Raw genomic sequence first — 8637 nt, 5'->3', positions numbered from 1 at the left:
CATCATCAGGGCAGGCATGTAGTGTGGTATTTAAGGGTGCTGGACTCAAATGGTCAACTGTGGTTGGAGTCCTGGACCTGGTGGTTTGTTTTCTCACTTTCTATCTCTCTCTCTTCCTCTCTGGTAAATTAAAATAAGTAAGTAAATAAAAAGAAGTTAAATAAAATAATTCTTAAAAAGTCTCAGAGGTGGAATTACTAGGTTGAATGCTATGCATATTTTAGTATATACCATATAATTGCCATATACCATATGATTACCTACTGAATTGGATGTCTATTGCCATATGATTTATGATAGTCAAGACTTGGCGTCTGTGTAAATGTGAATGCACAGATGCATGGATAAAACATGGTTTATACATACATTGAAATGTTATGACCAAAAAGACAAAATTCTGTCATTTGGGTTAACATGGATTAGTCTTAATGACATTACATTATGTGAAATAAAGCAGGCACAGAAAGAGAAATACCACATTCTCTCTTGAATGTGGACAGATGTCATTTCCAGAGACCTGTTGTGTAGTAATCTGTGTCCTAGGGGAAAAAAAAAAAAAAAAAAGCCTGTCCCATAGTGAGTGGACTGCAGAAGTTTTAGGGTAGCCAATTGTTATGATGTTTTGGTAGTTTACATTTAATTTTGATCCAGAAACATTAACATTTTTAGGATAGTGAAGAATGATTTTTTTTTTGGAGAGGTTTTTGCTATAGTGCGCATGCACTTGCCAGACAGACAGAGATACAGAAGATGAGATATACCCCCCCCTGGGGGGGGATGGCCACGCCACAATCCTTTCTCCTCCATTCTCCTCTTGGGATTTTGGGCACGCACGCACATGCACCCGTCGTGAGTTTTAAGCTGCTGGGTCCAGGACTCAAACTGTGGTCAACTACATGGGAGTCCAGTGATAGCCATTATGCTAACTGCTGGTCCTCAAAAATGATTTTTATATTACAACAGTAGTAGAAATTGTATGATTCTCATAAACGTATCTCTTGTGTGTTTTTTTTTAAAGTAAATATTCCTTTTTTATTTTACTTGATTATTAATTTTTAAAATACATTCAATCACTATACATCATTTGGCTTATAAAGATTATTACCTACCATGAAATACACATCAGGCCAGTCCAGTTGAGAATACTATACATGTTATCAACAGGTAATAAACAATTTGTGTCCCACAAATGTCTTGCCTCTCTATTTTTTCTCCCTAATTTCCTTCTCGATCCTCTTTCCCCCTCTCCCATCCTCCTTCCACAGTGTCTCCAGTGTTGATAACTAATTTCAATGCTTTTATAGTCCTCGAATCTTTCAGTCTCTACCATAGAGTGTGGACAGTCAGTCAGTATAAAGTGGAGATATACAGGTCTCTTTTTCATAGCCTGGCTTGCTTCACTCAGCAATAAATCTCCCACATTTATCCATTTTCTATCAAATGCCAGGGTCTTGTTTTTTTATGGCCAAAGAGTATTCCATGGAGTATATGTGCCACAGGTTTTTTTTTTCGGAGAGGTTTTTCGCTATAGGGCGTGTGTGCTCGCCAGACAGACAGAGACATAAGAGACAGCGAGAAATCACCCCCCAGGGGTATGGTCACGCCGCAATCCCTTCTCCTCCATTCTCCTCTTGGGATCTTGGGCACGCACGCACACGCGCCTGGCGTGAGTTTTAAGCCACCGGGTCCAGGACGCGAACCGCAGTCGACTACTGGACTAGTGGAAGTCCAGCAACATAGCCATTACGTTAACTGCTGGTTCCCTGTGCGACTTTTTCAATCCATTCATCTCTTTGTGGACATTTGGACTGGTTCCATATCTTAGCAATCATGAATAATGCTGCAATAAACATATATGTGCAAGCACTTTTCCGACTGAGCATTCTCCTGTTCTTTGGGTAAATACCCACAACTGGTATTACTGGATCATATGGAAATTCTATTTGTACATCTTTGAGGAAACTCCATATTGTTTTCCACAGTGGCTGAACAGATTTACATTCTCACCAACAGTATAGGAGAGTTCCCCTATCACCACAACCCTACCAACACTTACCATTTTGTATTTTTAATCTTCTCCATTCTGACAGGTGATATCTCATTGTGGTTTTAATCTACATCTCCCTCATGATGAAGGATGTTGAACATTTAGTCATATGCTTTTGGCTGTTTGTCTTCCTTAGAGAGATTTTTGTCCTGCTCATTTTCCCATCTTTTAACTGGGTTCATCTTTTTTTTTCCAGATAAGCTGCTTGAGTTCCTGGTGTTTTCTGGTTATTAGTCTCCTATATGTGGCATTGTTTACAAAAATATTCTCTCATTCCCAGGGTTGTCAATTCACACAAATTACTGTGTCCTTTGCTATGCAAAAACTTCTTAATTTGGGAACCAGCAGGTGGTGTGGTGGTTAAAGGTGCTGGATTCCCACACACAGTTTGAGTACTGAAACTTATGGCTTGCTTTCCTCACTTTCCCTTTCTCTCTCTCTCTCTGATTAAATTTAAAAAATAATAATAACAAATGGAATTAAATAAATAATTCTTTTAAACAAATTATTAATCTGATGTAATCCTGCTAGTCGCCTGCTGAATAGACTGGAATCCTTGGTCAAAAAGGCTGTATGGGGGGACCAGCAGTTAGTGTAATGGCTATGTCGCTGGACTCCCATGTAGTTGACCGCGGTTCAAGTCCCAGATCCGGTGGCTTAAACTCATGTCGGGTGCTTGTGCGTGCGTGCCCAAGATCCTGAGAGAATGGAGAAGGGATTGCGGCATGGCCATTCCCTCTAGGGGTTGATTTCTCGGTTTTTGTCTCTCTGTCTCTCTTTCTGGCGAGTGCATACGCCCTATAGCAAAAACCTCTCAAAAAAAAAAAAAAAAAAAAATAAAAGTATGGGGACCAGCAGTTGGACTAATGGATACGTCAGTGGATTCCCACGTAGTTGACTGTGGTTCAGGTCCTGGATCTCATGGCTTAAACTCACGCCAGGCGAGTGTGCGTGCATGCCCAAGATCCCGAGAGGAGAATGGAGGAGAAAGGAGAATGGAAAAGTGATTGCGGCATGACCATCCCCCTGGGGGGCGATTTCTAGCTTTCTGTCTCTCTGTTTCTTTCTGGTGAACAGCCGCCCTATAGCAAAAACATCTCCAGACAAAAAAAAAAAAAAAAAAAAAAAAAAAAAAAAAAAGGTTGCTATTATTGCTTCTTCCAGAACTTCATTCTTATATTCTCCTCCACTTAACAATGTATTTTATGATATCCAACATTGAATCTCCACTTAATTTCATGGCCAGCCAGAGTTCATCTTTTACCACAAAAGAGGTGTAACAACAGGTCACTGCATTGGGTTGGCTGCAGTGACTCATAACTTGAATTTTTTTTAATAGTTCATCCATTCTGGCCTGGCATTTTTCCAAGTTGATCCACTTTATTGCTACACATTTTTGCCTAGGTTTGCCTAGGCAGCCTGAACCACAGCAGTAGCTCCAACGCTGAAAACCTCCTGCAGCTCATATGAATCTGGAGATGGGCTAGCCATGGCCTGTACGGCGGCAGCAGGAACCAGAGACGGAGCCTGGGCCAAGGCCGGTGCTGCCGTGGTGGCCGCCGGGGTCGAAATCGCAGCTGCTGCTGTTACCAGGGCCGCCTGCTGGGGAAACTGGACGTGCACAGGAGAGCCATGTTGGTGTCGGAGGAGCGGGAGGACGCTCCGCCCTGTGGACGACCTTCCACTTGAAACTTCCCCTGCCTCCTCGCCCACACCTCTCCGCCGGCTCATCGCGCCGGGCCTTGCGCGCGCTGTTCTCCTCCTCCACGCGGGGAACCTCCGCTCCCTCCGGTTCCCTCTGGCTGCCTAAGGTTACACCAAAGGGGAGTAGGGCTGCTTTGTGTTTAATCCGGGGCTGGTGGCCTTCCGCGCAGTGGATTTTCCCGCCGCCAGGTCCTGAACCACAGCGCGCCCTGTGGAAGTCTGGCGCCATAACCACAGTGCCACTGCTGGCCCCTCAAGTTTCTTTTTACTGCATTGATTTGACTGTCAAAACTTATTTTATTTAATATGTTTCTCACAAGTAAAATGTTATTTTCTTTGATTTAAAAAAATCTTTTAGAATTTTATAAATAGCTCCTTAATTTGTCCTCAGTTTGTTTTTCTTTTTTGAGGTTTGTGCATTTGACAGAAAGAGAGAGACAGAAAGCGAGATATCACCCCCGGGGGTGGGGGGATGGCTATGCTGCAATCCCTTTTTTTCCATTCTCCTCTGGGGATCTTGGGCACACATGCACACGTGCCCAGTATGAGTTTAAGCCACTGGGTCTGGGACTCCTACCGTGGTTGACTATGTGGGAGTCCAGCGACACAGCCATTACACCAACTGCAGGGCCCTCTTTTTTCTCTTGATTTAGAGGTCAAACATTTGGTATATTAGTTTGCTGAGGCTGTCATACATAATAATACACATTAAATGGTTTAAGCAACAGAAATTGAATTTCTCACAGATCTAGAGTCTATAAACAACAATGTCAGAGTGTCCCCAGGAATGCTTTTCTTGAGGCTCCTGTGACTGCCTGCAGATAACAGCTCCTTGTGTCCTCAGTGGCCTTGTGAGCACATGTCCTTGATTTCTCTTCCTCTTCTCCTCAAGAGACCAGTCAGAATGGAGTAGGTTCTTCAATCTGACTTAATTCTTTCATTAAAGGTTCTGTATCCCTACACAGTCACATTCTGAGATTCCGAGGTTCAGTGACTCAAATGTGAATTGGGAGGGAGAGGACATAATCCAGGTCATAAGTTATTTTCTTCATTTTCAAGTCCTTTCACTTTTTTTTTAAAAGAATTACTTAGTTTTTATTCGTTCAATCATTTTCATTTGATCAGAGAAAGACAGAAACACAGAGAGAAGGAAAGTGAGAAAGCAAACCTCCAGGTCTGAGACTTAAATGGTGGTTGGCCATGTGGGAGTGTTCAGCACCTTAACCACCACACCACCTGCTGACCTTCAAGTCCTTTCACTTTATATTTTATTTTTTTGGAGAGGTTTTTGCTAAAGGGCGTGTGCACTCGCCAGACAGACAGAGACAGAGAGATAGAAAGTGAGAAATCACCCCCCAGGGGGGATGGCCACACCGCAATCCCTTCTCCTCCATTCTCCTCTCGGGACCTTGGGCATGCACACACACGTGCCCGGCGTGAGTTTAAGCCACCGGTTCTGGGACTCAAACCACGGTCGACTACGTGGGAGTCCAGTGACATATCCATTACGCTAGCTGCTGGTCCCCCTTTCACTTTAAATATGTGTTTCTAAATTTATACATTTCTTCACAATACCAACTGTAGACTATTCCATGTCCTTGGATACTTCTTTTCTCTTTTATTTTTTACATTCAACCACTGTATGTCTTTACAACATTGAAAATTATTTTTCCCAAAATGAATAACCTGTATGTTAGTCCAGTCAAAGAAATATTGTCATCAACAGGTAAATTTTGTTTTTGTCCATCGACTGTTTTTCCTCCTTGATCTGCCCCATCCCCCTCAACAACAACCATTTCCTCACTTCCTTCCATACTGTCTCTGGTATCCACAATTACTTTCCATGCTTTTATGCCTTCCACTCTTTCAGTTTCTGCTATAGAGTGCAGACTTGTGGTATATATTGAGGACATACAATGGCTCTTTCACGAACTGGTTTGCTTCACTTAGCTTTAAATCTTTCATATTCATCCACTTTCTATCAAATGCCAGGGTCTCATTGATTTTTATGGCTGAGTAGTATTGCACAGTGTATTTGTGCCACACTTTTCTATCCATTCATTTGTTCTTGGATATTTGGGTTAATTCTGTGCCCTTGACTACTTTTATCATTCAAAGCACTTACTACTGTAGTGGTGATGGCTCCTTTTTACTGTGACATTTGGTTAAAGTACCTTGACTTTCAATTGTGTAGTTTTGTTTGTATTTTAATTTTTATTTTATTGATGTGATCACCTATGGCATATATATACTACTCTTTTGCAATAAGCTGAAATTCTATCTATGACCAATTACAGTCATGTCTGGTAGATGCCAATACATGTACTAAAATAGAATACAAAGTCTTAATATTTTAGACCCAGGTTCAATTTAACCTTACATGTCTAGGTCAGCCCCAGTGGCACAGCATTATAGCTGTGCTCTGAGATGCTGAGGGCTCAGGAAAAATTACTAGGATTCTGTCCTGAGTCTCCCTGTGCAGGGTGGGTACGTGTACCTGTGATCCATGCTGTACTGTGATCCAATCCCAGATAGGGGCTGACCCTGTGTTCTGGGCTGGATAATGCTGGGGGAGCATCGTGTTATGAAGATCCTATTGAGGGTGCCTTTCTCTCTGTTGCTCCTTACTGGAAGAAATAAATACAAGAAACTGTATTAAAGTATATTAAAAAATATACTGAGCACTGGTGCCAGCAGGTGGCGTGGTTGTTAAGGATGCTGGACTCCCTCATGGCTGACTGCGGTTCCAGTCCTGGACCTGGTGGCTTGCTTTTTCACTTTCCCTCTCTCTGTCTTGCTCTCAGTCTGTCCCTCTCTGATAAAATTTAAAATGAATAAATAAATGTTAAATAAAATAATTCTTAAAAATATGTATATACTGAGTATATGTGTGTGTATGCCCCAAATCATGATAGGACAGAAGGAAAAAGGACTGTAACATGGACCATGCCCTGTTGGGAAGTGCTTTCTCTCTCCTCTCTTTGTCTCTCTCTGGTATGCACATGTGCCCTCTGGCAATAATTTAAAAAAAATAAATAAAATACATTTACTTGTTACATACAGTAAATCATCAATGTTCTTTCTTATGCTATTATAAACATATTGATATAGCATTGTTATATTCAAATTTGTGAGAAAATAAGAGGACATCCAGTTTTAGTCAAAATAAAGGAGCTTTGTTTAATTAAGCCAGCAACTCCAAGAGGACTCATGTCACTCCAAAACATGCAGCCCCAAAGCAGAGGGGAGGAAGGTTTATAAATGCAAAAAACACAAAGGAAAAAAACTACACAGCTAAGAAAGTACAGGCCTTCAGTTACGAAAAAACCTATACATCTAAGGAAGCACAGGCCTTGAGTTATGCGAAAGCAGTTAACAAAAGCCAAAAAAGCAAGCTATTAGGACACAAATATGGGTCAAGTTACAAGAAAAGGGAAATGGCAGCAGAGTCATTCAAAATGGTTGTCTTCATGCTTCAGTGTTATTAAATCCTTAATTCAAGTTTAATGAAGTAATTTCTTTGTGAATTTATATGTTTCTATTTAAGCATATGTTTCATGACATACACATTAGTGAATCTCATATTTTTATGCCTAATTTGTGCTGGAAATATATAACATCCATGTTTATATTTGTCATTTTTTGGTTCTCTTTTGTCATAATTTTGCCAAAGGCATGTGTGCTTCCTGTAGACAGAAAGGGAGAAGGAAAGTGAGAAAGTACACTTCATGGGGGATGGTCACACTGTAATCCCTTCTCCATTTCTCCTTTTCAGGATTTCAAGCACACATGCACACACACCAGCATGTTTTTCAAGCTGCCAGGTATGGGATTCCTACTGGTACTGGCCAGATACACACAGTCAATGAAACAAGAGGCAGAGGTTGGAGAAGAAGGGAGTTTTTCTGTAACCAGTTATAAGGAGACAAGCAAAATGTCCTGAAAAAGTACCATCTCACTGTCTTGAAAAGTTCAATATGTTCTCAGTATTTAAAGGTACCAATACACGCACATGGAAATAATTTCTCATTATAATCAATCAACTGCTTTCTCCTGAGTAATTATCCAGATTCCTTTGTTCCTCAGACAGCTCTGCCTCTGACTCAGCATTTGGCTGGATTATTTTCCTTTGGGGCCTTTCTTAGTTTCAAAATGGCTTCAGTCTTGCTAAACCTTAAACTGGTTTACTTCATAACCAGTTGGCAATTGACCATGTGGTATCCAGTTCCTTAACCACCATGCCACCAGCTGGGCCTGTAATTTTGCTTTTTAGGCACATGTATAATATAGAGTTTATTTCATATTTTTACCAATAGAAATGAAAATGGCAAATTTATGAGTCTTCTTTCCAAGAGATCAAACCTATGAAATGACTACTATCTTATCTGATATATTATGAGGCTCAATAGTTTTTAAAAATAATTTTATTTGTTCATTCATTTATTTTTTAAAATTTATTTTTATTTACTTTTTTTTTTTAATACAATCAATCACATTATTTAGCTTACAAGGTGATCATTTTAGTATGTGAACATTTCTCCCCGGTCAAGTTGATCAAAATACAAGACTACCTCCCTGCCTCAACAATGCTGTCTTCGTATCCCTCCTCCAAATGTTTTTCCAGGCCCCACTCCTCCACACACACATCTGACATTCACATCCATCTCTTGTGTTTGTACATCCTTTAGCCCGTCTGTTTCAGTTATAGAGTGCGGACATTCGGTATATATTAAGTGGGGACATACAGTGTCTCTCCTTCATAACCTGGCTTGCTTCACTCAGCAGTAAATCTTCCATATTCTTCCACTTTCTGTCAAAAGCCAGGGTTTTGTTGTTCTTAATGGCTGAATAGTATTCCATAGAGTATATATGCCACAGTTTTTCAA

Source organism: Tupaia chinensis, unplaced genomic scaffold (assembly GCF_000334495.1).
Source record: "Tupaia chinensis unplaced genomic scaffold, TupChi_1.0 Scaffold000365_1, whole genome shotgun sequence".
NCBI classification, from domain to species: Eukaryota; Metazoa; Chordata; class Mammalia; order Scandentia; family Tupaiidae; genus Tupaia; species Tupaia belangeri.
The sequence above is the reverse complement of the archived record's forward strand: the minus strand, read 5'-3'. Positions refer to the sequence as shown.